Genomic DNA, 13,713 nt, shown 5'->3' with positions numbered 1-13,713 from the left:
TCTTCAGACTTGAGGCTTTCCTGTAAAATGAATATGCTATCAAAAACAGGAAGTTATTATGGATTATAGATTATTATTTTTAGTGTTACTTAATACGAGGTCATGTTTTTTTGTATTCCTTGTATTTACACGAATCAGACCACGAAGACATTCATAACCAGCTACAGAAATACTTTGCAGTAATGCGCATCTCCTCAAATAATACATGTCTTCTGAAAGTTAAGCCGAAGTAGAGAAATAACAATGGCGTTGACTGACAATTATATTCACCAAAGCGCCATCTAGTGTTGCCTTTACGACATTTTATAAATTAGATAATTCAGTACAATACAAAATTTAGATTTGCAATTTCAGTGTTTTGTATTTCCCCCACAGCAATTATGTAGTATTTACAACACTGTTTAAATACTTGATTAATAAAAATCAAAAGATTGCTTTTGACTGCGATTGAAAATTTCAATGTCTTCACAGGCTTAATTTCGAAATATTTAAACATAAACCAAAAATAATATTGACTTAATTAAAACAGCAGATACTATTTAGATTGTAGGCATACATTCGATTTTAATTAAATACTCAACTGGCTTTGCATATGAATAAACATTAACACTGTATGCTTTTTCTAATTCAGGTATATTGCGCATCAAAAATAAAATAACTTACACATTTATTTGTACTCGGTTGATTTAAGAATATCTCCAAGGTCCAGTAAACTTTTGTTTTTATTTGTTCATGATTTTGAAACGTATTATCTAATTTAGAGGATAAAGTTAGGATCGTTATATGTTAAAAACATCATGCAAAGGTATTCATTATGCAATGCTTTGAATGTGAGTTTGTCTTCTTAAGTATGCATTTGGCTGTATGGAAGGTGTCATGCCAAACACGTTGACATATTTGCAAACACTGTTGTTATTTTTGTTCGTTTCGTCTCAAGGTTACTGGACACCCCTGGATCAATTTGGCCGGTTTGCAATAGAGTTAGTCACAGTTACAGGCACACTGACAAACAAAGTGACTAACGTTTATTAAATTAAAACTGATCTCTTTCCAAAACATGTCTTAGAGCTTCGATTTTATTTTTTTCCATAACTGATTAACTTGACACTGCTATGTCTCATTGTTGCTTGAGGGTTAATAATTATTAAACTGTACATTTATTAAATATTTGAATTTGTTTTAGGCATCCTTGTCAATCAATCTGATCTGTGAAGATTAGTTTTGCAAGGTGTCTTATGCTCATCCAGGACAACATTTGGAACAAATACCATTTGGACATGTAATGTTTGACCGAGAAACTTGTGATTTTTTTTATAGTCTTATGGATATTAATTGTTAATAATACACTTACAATTCCAATGTATATCAGTCGAATTAGCAAAACATGATCCAAATAACTGAATCAATAGTTTAAAGGTCATATCGCTATCCATATATGTGGATATGTGTCAGGGTGCAGAATTTAAAACATTGTTTCGTCAGCTTTTTTCTTTAAAAATGCCCGTTGTGTCATTCACTTCAGTATGACCTTGCACCGATGCAGTTACATTGCTAAATGTCATTTTAAATCATTTTCTGCAGTTCACGGCCTTAAAACGTATCCCCCAATACAGTAAAAACCTTGGAAAAATAATGAGATGCGTCCCACTACCTATGAGAGTGTATTTTTTTAAAATTGGAAGGCCATGAGTTCGTCTCAATCTTGACTTGTTACACTCTATTTGTATGCTCCCATATCTATGTCCCCTGCCTTCACACCCCAAACTGAGTGCCGTGGTGAAGAATGGTCAAACAACCCTCACAAACCGTATGGCATGGACAGGCCCTCATCCAGCAGTGATTTATAAAAGGGCTGCTACGGTATGGATAGCGAGATAATTACGACTTTTCTGTTAAGACCTTCGTAAACTAAATATCTTGACCAAATCATTATTTCTAGATTTTAAGCTTTCGTGACTGCAAGGAATCATATTCTTAGGTTTTTTTCGGTAAAGTCACGTAGGTAAAACATCAAAATTAATGAAAATAAAATAAAACAAAAATCACGACGTTTCGGAGGCAACACAAGTCTCCGTCATCAGGTGGGACCGTCACAGCCGAATTAGCTGCATCAAGTGAGGCAATGATTCAAGAAGTAATCCCTTATAAGCAAGTTGAAGGGGGGAGGAGAAGGGGGGGGAGCTCATCAGAATGTGGTAGCCAATGAAAAACAATGGACTACGGCTTGGACGAGGTTGCTGCTGTACACGCCAACACAATGGACAGAGAGGGGGGAGGGGAGGTCTGATACACATGATAGACAAAAGAACGAAAATGCCCATGTTTATACCAATGCTGGCTGAACAATGAAGAGAGCACTGCCAAAAAATAACTGGGGATGTTAACACTCGGTAAAGTAAAGTAAAATAGTGCCTGTCAAATAAGATGGTCCTAGACTTAATTACACTTTTTTGGACCATCTTATTTGACAGGCACTATTTTACTTTACTTTACCGAGTGTTAACATCCCCAGTTATTTTTTGGCAGTGCTCTCTTCATTGTTCAGCCAGCATTGGTATAAACATGGGCATTTTCGTTCTTTTGTCTATCATGTGTATCAGACCTCCCCTCCCCCCTCTCTGTCCATTGTGTTGGCGTGTACAGCAGCAACCTCGTCCAAGCCGTAGTCCATTGTTTTTCATTGGCTACCACATTCTGATGAGCTCCCCCCCCTTCTCCTCCCCCCTTCAACTTGCTTATAAGGGATTACTTCTTGAATCATTGCCTCACTTGATGCAGCTAATTCGGCTGTGACGGTCCCACCTGATGACGGAGACTTGTGTTGCCTCCGAAACGTCGTGATTTTTGTTTTATTTTATTTTCATTAATTTTGATGTTTTACCTACGTGACTTTACCGAAAAAACCTAAGAATACAATTCATTATTTACCATGATAATCTTATGGATTTTAAACAAATTATTAACTGTCTTTCCTTGACTATAATTTTTGGAATTGGTCGTAGCGAAAACTTTCGTGAAATGAAGAAATGTTATGGGTAACATTCTTTTGACCTTTGTCTTTTTGCATGAGGTCTTTGAGTCCCCACCCTTTGATTAATTATTAAATCATGTTGGGGACAATTAACGTTGTAGTGCTGTTTTGTAATCATATGTAAAGTACTCTTAATCATCGACCACTCGCAAAAACACAACTTTTGCCAGCCATTCCCATGATAATCATGTGTAGTAATTATTATCAGACTAACTCCAATAAAATAAAATAAAAATATCACGACGTTTCGATCGCAACACAAGCGATCGTCCTCAGGCGGAAATAATAATCCATCAGTGGAACTGGATGGCACTGAGTAAAAAGTAGTATAAAACTGTAAAAAAAAAATCGTGCTTGCAACGTACCAGTTTTCTGAAACAAACCAAATCAATTCGCGCACTTGCCCACACAACAACTTGATTTGTTTGGCTTTTTGTCGAGTTTTGGAGGGTTATAGCTCAAATTGACATTATACCTATGTAATAAAGGTCGTGGAAGCGACTTCTGGAATCCGGTCTTTATTTGTCTTTCGTTCACAACACTTCCATCTTACTCCTTCACGCTGCTGACAGACAGCGTGAGAGGGAGAGAGAGAGACACGCGCGGCCACGTGGCAGCCTGGACCCCGCTCCCGCGTGGCCTCACCCTCCGTTCGTTCCAGATCTGACCACGTGTTGTTCGTCTCCACCCCTATTTAATACCCGGGTCACGTGGTACCTTTCCACCAATCCTGGTTAACTTCTATGGAATCTTCTAGACTCCATCGTACGCTCCCGGGACCACACCCCTGACTCGTCCCCCCATTGGCTGTGGCTAAAGCCAGCAGAACCAATCCTCTACTTACACATGTCACCTTCCCGTTACGTCAGGGCCACGTCCCTAGGCTTCCCCCCATTGGCTATGGGCCAGGACCGGCAGAGTCAATCATCGTGACGAGTTGTGATCCGTCAGCGACCCGGATATATCCTCACATTACACCTATATGAATCTAATCCAAAATAAATCAATCATGGAATTAATGACACTTTCATTATCATCATCATCAGCCACTGCTGAATTAAGGCCTACCCAAGCCACTGCCATCTCTCATGCTCAGGCAATGCAGAAATCCATCCAGGCAGCTGTGCTCGAGCTGATTTCATTGCTCCATCTACTCAGTTGATGTCTTCTCTGATGCGTTCAATTCCTTTTGCTACCACTTATTTATCTTGAATAATTGGCTATCATCTCATCTCGCAACGTGACCTGCCCAAGCCTATTTAGTTTTCTTAAGTAAATATGGTGTTTAACCTATAGCTGAGGAAAAATACAGGTTGGAAAACATGAAGTACTCTATCCGTATTGTGATGTTGGTAGGTCTTAATGATTTAATTTCTGGCTTTGATTTCAACAAAGCTTATGGGAAACCCTAAACAGTTTTGGCACAAACTACGGCAAACGTGAATACTCAATGTGTAATATTCTTGTAGGGAGACGGAGTCGTCGTAGAGGCAACACGGGTTTATTTATAATATAACAGGGTACACTTAAACCCTAACACAAAGGGGTAATGGCCACTCCCACCCACAACCTGGGGAGGTACAGCCTCCGGGCTATCGTACCTAGTCACTCTGACTCCTCTAGCCCTCCGGTTGGCTAGACCTAGGGGAGGCTGACCCACCGCTGGTCCAGTGGGTCCCTGACCACTGGCCCATCCAGACCTGGCCCTTAGAAGGAAATCAGGCCGAGGGAACCTCAGGGTCCTAACCTCTCGACCACTGGCACCGCACTGAGCCCCGGCCCTTAAAAGGACGTCGGTGGCTTGGGGTCCAGGGTCTTCTCTCCAGGCGGCTTCTGACTTCGGCTTGAGGCAAACTGCCCCGCGCTCTCAAGGACCCGCTTTATATACTGTTTCTCCCTGAGGGGCGGGGCTCTGTGGGATCGTATCATCCTCCAGCCCCCTCCCCTCAGAGGGGTTCTGACCACCGTTGGCCCAACCGGTCCGGACCGGTTTCTACCGCTCCCCACCGAGGGGCGAGGGATTATGTGGGATCGTAGACACTGCCCACAGCCCCCTCCCCCCGGTGGGTCCCGGCCAGGAGTACACAACTATCCCATACCGGTAAGCACCCTGGTTCTGGCCCGCGTGTGTGTCAACATGACCACCACATCACACCCCCCCCCCCGTACAGCACGCAGCCATCACGGCTGTAACAACAATCAACAACCCCGACAATAACAAAAACAATGTGAACCAGAAAAATCCGTGAGCCTCAACGCAACAGTAACAACAACGACATCAACACAATAACCCAACAACACCCGCAATAATTTACCCCAACCCACGTGTACATATGAACACTGCGGACACCACACACCAAGGACCGGAGGCCAACCGTACACCCGCACCACCGACTGAACTCAACGACCGAAGGGAGAAGTGGGCAGTGTGTGTGCGTCGCGGGACGGGCCTCAGGAGAACCGGGAAAGCTTTGAGCGAGTCCACATAGCGGTGGAGGGTCGGGAGGGGCCTGATGACGGGCGTCCGGCATGTCACTGGAGGCAGGCGACATTGCCCGTGGGCCATCGTCCTGCTGGCCGGGTAGTCGGGCAGCTCCCCGATCCTTCGGCGTGGCCACCCTCGGTGGACTCACACCTGTAACATCCGGAGGAGTGGCAGGAGGGTGCGGAGCATAACAAGGGTCAGGAGAACTCCCCCCTGGCACGTCGGACGCATCACGCGTACGGCCCCTGTGAGATGAAGGAGATGTGTGGGTGCGCAGTGCGACGTAGGGTTTCAGGCGCGATGGGTGAACATACCACGAGCGCCGTCCGCACGCGACCCGAACGCACTGGTCCAGAACAATCCGAACAATGTCCACCGGACCCCGCCAGGGCCTGAGCAATTTAGACGATGTCGCCAAAGGTACCTGGGGACAGTGCAGCCACGCCCTATCCCCCACGGACCATTCGTGTACAGAAACACGGCGATCGTACAGACGCTCATTCGCCCGTTGCCTCGCCCCGGAATTCTCTTTCGCGGCCACCCGCGCCTTGACGAACTTTTGTATGTTAAATCGAATGTGGTCGGACAGCTTCGATCGTGACGGAGCCGTCTTGACCTGCAATTGCACATCTATGGGGGGGGGGTCAACGTCCCTCCGCTACTGCTGATATAATAGCGGCTCAACCACGTCAATATAAAATTATAGTTGTTGTTCTACATCAACTTCCCCAATACTATGAACAATAACTTTAATTGAATCATGATTCTCGCTGTTTCGTTTTCCAGGGGTATGTTATTTTTTATATTAAATTTCAAGACCTCACATCCCAAAGTACATAGACCCACGTCCGATTAGCAAAGTTGGCAATGGACGGTGCGACAGAAGTTCAACACACATACATCTCGCCAGGAAGAAACAGACTAAGAATTGTATAATGTAGTATATAATATTTAATAACGTCAAAGTATCAACCAGTATGTGGGAATAACATTGAGCTCTACGCTTGTTGCAACATATCTAACAGTACACGTGCATACACGCAACAAAACTAAGACCTGCCCACAAGTCAGAAACTTATCCTCCTTCAGTGTCAACGCGACAATACCTTTTAAGCGCAAGCAAGTGATGCCTTAGTGCGCCACCAGATATCTTCCAACTGACGTCTGTCTCTCATTGTAATTCCCACCATGCATCTATACACACTTGTTTGTGCACTTTACTACTTTTATTCAATGTTTTGGTAGTCACCACATTTATCATTCATATCATTAAAAAAAAACATTCCAGTACTACGCTGGGCGTGGTACTGGAATGGGATGTTGGGCGTGGTACTAGCCATCCACTTAGAGTGTGTTTTTTTGTTTACATTTTGACCACAAGTATTGTGGTTAATGCACGCAAGATTCCTTGTAAAAAGGTTTCAATTTTATTGCCAGAAAAAAGGGGAAAACCCTATTATTATACTTTGGTACTGGCAAAGGAGGTCTAATGATGTAGATGCTTACCCCGAGCCCTCATTACTTTGATAGTGCATTGTCTTTGAGCTGTACGCCTTCTGGCGTCCTCTGGAAAAAAGGGGGAAACCCCTATTATTATGATGTTTTTCATTATTTATTCTTTATTTCATAATTTATCCTGAATACCAGGTTATATCCCTCCAACAATCATTTGACAAATAATAGACATGGCACATTTAAGATAAAAACACGTTTAGCTAATTAAACTCAATTTACCAGAGAAATTAGGCCAACTCAGCCAATAAGACTCATTGTGCATGAATTTTGTTATGCGCAAGTTGAGCAAAGAAACGAAAGTCAGCACAAAGCAGTATCCCACCCACTCGTCATGGACACGATGCTGCAGGATGTTAAATAGGCAGCATGATACATATCCACATCACCACGCTTTTTTTGGACTGACAGGCCTTGCGGAGTTCTTCCATCTCATTCTGTCCTCCAATTGGCAGTGATTATTTTCCGGCATCATCGTTACGAACGCCATTCAGGGGATTATTTCACCACGCTGCACCTATTTCGCTTCATTTTTTCTTTAGAATTGAAAAAGAAAACGTTCACAGCATTATAGGTCAGAGATTGTACATTAAAATATTAGGATGATGGATAGGGGTGCGTTGTACTCTCGTCGTCAGTACCTTATGCCGGCATTCCCGACAGCATTCCACGAACTATCGAGCGAGGGCATAAGGTCTGAAAATTGCTGTCCAGGAGAGAAATCTTCTCTTAAAAAAGAAAAGAAAAGAAAAAACTTTATTTATATGAAAAGAATAATAATTTTTTTTTGAATTTACTTTAAAAAATTCTGTTTTTTTCTATCTACGTGACTTTACCGAATGAACCAAGAATAATAAATATTCACCTGGATGCGGGATAGGGGTGGTGTGATTGCGTTGTGACGTCACGCCGTGGATGTGAACATTTTGCTGAACGCGCGGTCGCTCGGCGCACTGCGAGTGAGTGAGTTGGGGCAAGCGCGTGGACCAAAACAAAATCCGACTCGGGTGAGCAGCAATCGCTCGCACTCACTCACACACACCGGCCTGCCAGTCGCAGAGTGTAACAACTATAGGTGATCGTCTCCGGGTAGAGTATAATAGCGTTTGGTGTTTACGACGTGAATTATATATTTTTTTGCTTTATCACCGTGTGTAAAATGTGTTTATTTAACATTCCGTTAATTCCACGTGACTATTATTATCGGGTGAAAATAAGGGACGCGTCGCGAGATCATTGGGTGGAAGTCATTCGGAAGTCCGCGTGGATCGATGATGATGATGGTAACCACGTTTGCGCACCAGGTTTCCGCGTCAATTGCAACAGCTAACATCTGAGGCAAGTGCTATTTAAATTGGTTCTACTTCCCCCCCACCCACCTCCATCGCCCCCAAACCCCGAATTTTATTCACCAACACGTACTGCACCAGCATGGTTGAAGTATGTTCAAACAATCCCGCATGACTGACGCGTCGTATGGTAGACCGTCACTCGGCGGTGGATTGACGAAGGGGGCTGTGAAGTAGAGCAAATAATACAATTCAAAAGATTACTCGTGTGAGAGGATGTGCTTTGAATTAGTCGCAGTGGCGTTTCGAGTGGAACGGGCTTGTTTGTGTCGCTGTTGCTGCTGCAGGGATCTCAACACACAAGTCGTGTGCTATGTGGATGTATTTGTAAACAGAGCGGGGCATACTGACCATGATTGTGTTTACAATTGCAGCGGTCTTATATGTCAAGTTGCTGTTCTATTGAAACCGCTGCAGTAGCAGGAACTGAAGGTTGAGTGATATGCAACGGCTCAAAGATCTCCACTCAGTGTGCTAAAAACTCAACAAGTCATGTGGTACTAAGTGCACTTAATCAGGCATACATGTTTTTAAAAAAATTCAATGTTACTTTTGTTAAATAATGGAACCGCATGTTTATAAATGGCGGCTTTGTCACATTGTGATTTATAAATGAGATCTGATAATACAAAAAGCCTGCCTTTAATGTGTTCAGAGGTATTTAAAGGTGTGGTGGTTCTGATAGGTTTGTAAATACAAAATGTTCACAGATAGTAGTTCTCCTGCTGTGTTTGTTTCACCCGATGACGGTTGCTTGTGTTGCGATCGAAACGTCGTGATCTATTAATTTTCTATCTACGTGACTTTACCAAAATAACCAAAGAGTATGTTCACAGATAGGTTCTACAGTTTGGGGATTCTCAGTTAAAGGAAGTGGGGAGGCCTTCATCCAGCAGTGGATTGACAAAATGGCTGTATAGCTAACATCAGTGGTGATATATAAACCAGTCTTCGCCCTCCCCCATTTACCAACCCGAACTGACCAGTGTGGTCAAGTATGGTCAGGTAACTCACATCACCTGGGATAGGCAACCAAAATAACAAGAGCAGCCATTTTTTTCGAATTCGTAAAAAACTCACAATAATTTAGGAACCGCAATGCATCTGAATACGAGACGGTGGCCCTTAATAAATAAGTTCACAAAGCAGTCCTTAAAGAGCATCATGCGGCTCCGGAGCCGCAGATTTCCGACCCCTGCCCAATGCCCTTCATCCATCAGTGTATGAGGACACACCAAAGTGTGTTGTCATCATTGCATAGTACAGCACTGTTGAGGTGGGGTGGGGAGCAGTAGTCCGCACTCGGCGCTATGAACCAAAACGATGTGACACAAATGTTGAAGCATGGATTCTGGTAAATACAATGGGAGAAATGCTGGAAAATAAAGGATCGAGAGATGCACTTTTTGGTGAGTTTACTGAGACATCTTTCCTGACCTATCATTGCTTCGATATCAACCGATACCTCCATTGAAACGTAGTACGTAAAAATCCATAATCTGTTATAAAGGTGATTTAAAGAGGCCGGCCAAGCGCCATGAGTGCTTCATCACCTAACTGTAATAATACTATTGATTGGTTAATTGTATCTCGTGTGGTTCACGTAAATTGCATCTTCCGATTGTCGAGAAACCACAGACAAGCTGAAAGGCAGACAAGCAGTGAGTCTGCACCAACAATTGTCCAGGCTCTGCGGTTTTCTCTAAATTAATACGTTTTCAGCCAACTATTGAGCGGTCATACGTAGTACAGCAGAATAGATCGTACATCAAAATCCCAGTAATCCTCGGTGATATGGGAGGGACCATATTGCGAATCACATAATCTGGGGTGCACCACGATGATTAGTCCTGTGGAAATGGTGCGTCGGTGCGATATGCCACCAATTACGGCAAGAATTCGACACGAGATTCCATTAATCAATGTACAAATTCCCAGATTATGGGGGAAACTACTGGAATATAAAGTCTAAAAAAGCAAATAATTATTTCACACTGACCCAGTGTTTAAATAAATAGATAATTAATCAAGGAGCAGTGGAGGCGAGGGTTGGAGGATCTCCAAAAATGTTTGTGAAACGCCCTTAGCCGTGGGCATCAAGGAGGAGTGTAGGCGATGGTTGGGGGATCTCAAAAAATGTTTGTGGAACTTACTTAGCCGTGGGCATCAAGGAGGAATACCCTGGCTCGCCAGGATCAAGCAGTACAGCCAACATATGGACTCCACCTGTTGTCTGTATGGAATAAGAGTGCTTCCCACACGCACGCATGGGTTTTATCCACGTGCTCTAGTTTGCTCCCACATGTAAACACTCATTAAATGTTTTGGTTGTCACCACATTGATGATTCTTGTCATAGCTGGCAACGTGCATCGATTTAAAACGCTATTCTTAAGGCACATTGGCTTGATTGTTGTCATTATTTATTATTGATTTCATAATTTATCCTGAATTACAGGTTATATTCCTCCAACAATCATTTGACAAATAATAGACATGGCACATTTAAGACGAAAAACAACTTTAGCTAATCAAACTCAATTTATAGGAGAAATTAGGCCAACTCAGCCAATAACACTCATTGTGCATGCATTTTGTTTTGTGCAAGTTGAGCAAAAAAAAGAAAGTCAGCACAAAGCAGTAACACACCCACTCGTCATGGACACGTTGCTGCAGGATGTTAAATAGGCAGCATGATACATATCCACATCACCACGCTTTTTTTGGACTGACAGGCCTTGAGGAGTTTTTCCATCTCATTCTGTCCTCCAATTGGCAGTGATTATTTTCAGGCATCATCGTTACGAACGCCATTCCGGGGATTATTTCAGCACGCTGCACCTATTTCGCTTAATTTTATCTTCAGAATTGAAAAACAAAACGTTCACAGCATTAAATCTTGACTTAAAGCTTTCGTGATTGCAGGAATTCATATTCTTGGTTATTTCGGTAAAGTCACGTAGGTAGAAAAATAAAATAAAATAAAAAAAATTAATCTTGATTTGAAGCTTTCGTGACTGCATGAATCCATACTCTTTGGTTCTTTCGGTAAAGTCACATAGGTATAAAATAAAATCAATCACGACGTTTCGGGCGCAACAAAAGCGTCATTCATCAGGTGGGAAAGCATGGTCTGCTGCGGAGGCAGACTGTTTAAAAGGTTTGAAATGGGTGTAGCCCAAGGGTCAGGTATAAAATAAAATAAATCACGACGTTTCGGGCGCAACATAAGTGTCCACCCATTTCAAACCTTTTAAAACAGTCTGCCTCAGCAGCAGACCATGTTTCTTCCCACCTGATGATGATTGCTTGTGTTGCGCCCGAAACGTCGTGATTTATTTTATTTTATACCTACGTGACTTTACCGAAAGAATCAAAGAGTATAAAATTAAAAATATTTTATTTAGTTTATGTTTCTACCTACGTGACTTTACCGAAAAATAATTACTTTATTTTATAATTACTTAAAAGTAATAACTTTTCTTTTACTTTTTTTATACATTTTTTTCTATCTACGTGACTTTTCCGAAAGAACCAAGAATAAGAAATCTTCACCTCGATGCGGGATGGGGGTGGTGTGATTGCGTTGTGACGTCACACCGTGGATGTGAACATTTTGCTGAACGCGCGGCCGCTCGGCGCACTGCGAGAGAGTGAGTTGGGGCAAGCGCGTGGACCAAAACAAAATCCTACTCGGGTGAGCAGAAATCGCTCGCACTCACTCACACACACCGGCCTGACAGTCACAGAGTGTAATAACTATAGGTGATCGTCTCGAGGGAGAGTATAATAGCGTTTGGTGTTTACGACGTGAATTATATGGTGGGGTTTTTTTGTTTGTTTTATCACCGTGTGTAAAATGTGTTTATTTAACATTCCGTTCATTCCACGTGATAATTATTATCGGGTGAAAATAAGGGACGCATCGCGAGATCATTGGGTGGAAGTCAGCGTGGATCGATGATGATGATGGTAACCATGTTTGCGCACCAGGTTTCCGTATCAATTGTAGCAGCTAACATCTGAAGCAAGTGCTATTTAAATTGGTTCTACTTCCCCCCACCCACCCCCATCGCCCCAAAACCCCTACTTTTATTAACCAACATGTACTGCGCCAGCATGGTGAAGTATGGTCAAACAACCCCGCATGACTGACGCATTGTGCGGTAGGCCGTCACTAGCCAAAGAATACAATTCAAAAGATTACTCGTGTGAAAGGATGTGCTTTGAATTAGTCGCAGTGGCGTTTCGAGTGGAATGGGCTTGTTTGTGTCGCTGTTGCTGCTGCAGGGAGCTAAACACACAAGTCGTTTGCTGTGTGGATGTATTTGTAAACAGAGCGGGGCATACTGACCATGATTGTGTTTACAATTGCAGCGGTCTTATATGTCAAGTTGCTGTTCTATTGAAAGCGCTGCAGTAGCAGGGACTGAATGTTGAGTGATATGCAACGACTCAAAGCTCTCTCTGCTCAGTGTGCTGAAAACTCAACAACCCGCACTGACCAGTGTGGTGAAGATTGGTCAGGTGACTCCCATCACCTGGGATCGGCAACCAAAATAACAAGAGAAGCCAATTTTTTTCGAATTCGTAAAAAAACCCATAATATTTCAGTAGCCGCAATCCATCTGAATACAAGACGGTGGCCCTTAATAAATAAGGTCACGAAGCAGTCCTTAAAGAGCATCATGCGGCTCCGGAGCCGCAGATTTCCGACCCCTGCCCAAGGCCCTTCATCCATCAGTGTATGAGGACACACCAAAGTGTGTTGTCATCATTGCATAGTACAGCACTGTTGAGGTGGGGTGGGGAGTAGTGGTCCGCACTAGGCGCTATGAACGATGTGACACAAATGTTGATGCATGGATTCTGGTAAATACAATGGGAGAAATGCTGGAAAATAAAGGATCGAGAGAGGCACTTTTTTAGGAGTTAACTGAGACATCTTTCCTGACCTATCATTGCTTTGATATCAACCGATACCTCCATTGCAACGTAGTACGTAAACATCCATAATCTTTCATAATGGTGATTCCAAGAGGCCGGCCAAGTGTCATGATTCCTTCATCACCTAACTGTAATAATACTATTGATTGGTTAATTGTATCTCGTGTGGTTCACGTAAATTGCATCTTCCAATTGTCGAGAAACCACAGACAAGCCGAAAGGCAGCCAAGCAGTGAGTCTGCACCAACAATTGTCCAGACTCTGCGGTTTTCTCTAAATGAATACGTTTTCACCCAATTAATCAGCGGTCATACGTAGTACAGCAGAATAGATCGTACATCAAAATCCCAGTAATCCTCGGTGATATGGGAGGGACCATATCGCGGATCT

General features: G+C 43.0%; 1 protein-coding gene across 1 annotated transcript in view; it reads left to right on the top strand.

The window, feature by feature from the left end:
- Positions 1–7,998: 7,998 nt before the first annotated feature.
- Positions 7,999–13,713, top strand: part of LOC144937900 (diamine oxidase [copper-containing]-like) — a 32,475-nt gene continuing 26,760 nt past the window's right edge. The window contains exon 1 of the mRNA XM_078865496.1: positions 7,999–8,035. The gene's annotated coding sequence lies outside the window, so the exon portion shown is untranslated. The remainder of the gene's footprint in view (positions 8,036–13,713) is intronic.

This window comes from Lampetra fluviatilis, chromosome 2 (genome assembly GCF_964198595.1).
Source record: "Lampetra fluviatilis chromosome 2, kcLamFluv1.1, whole genome shotgun sequence".
Taxonomy (NCBI): Eukaryota; Metazoa; Chordata; class Hyperoartia; order Petromyzontiformes; family Petromyzontidae; genus Lampetra; species Lampetra fluviatilis.
This window is presented reverse-complemented; position numbering and strand designations above follow the sequence as displayed.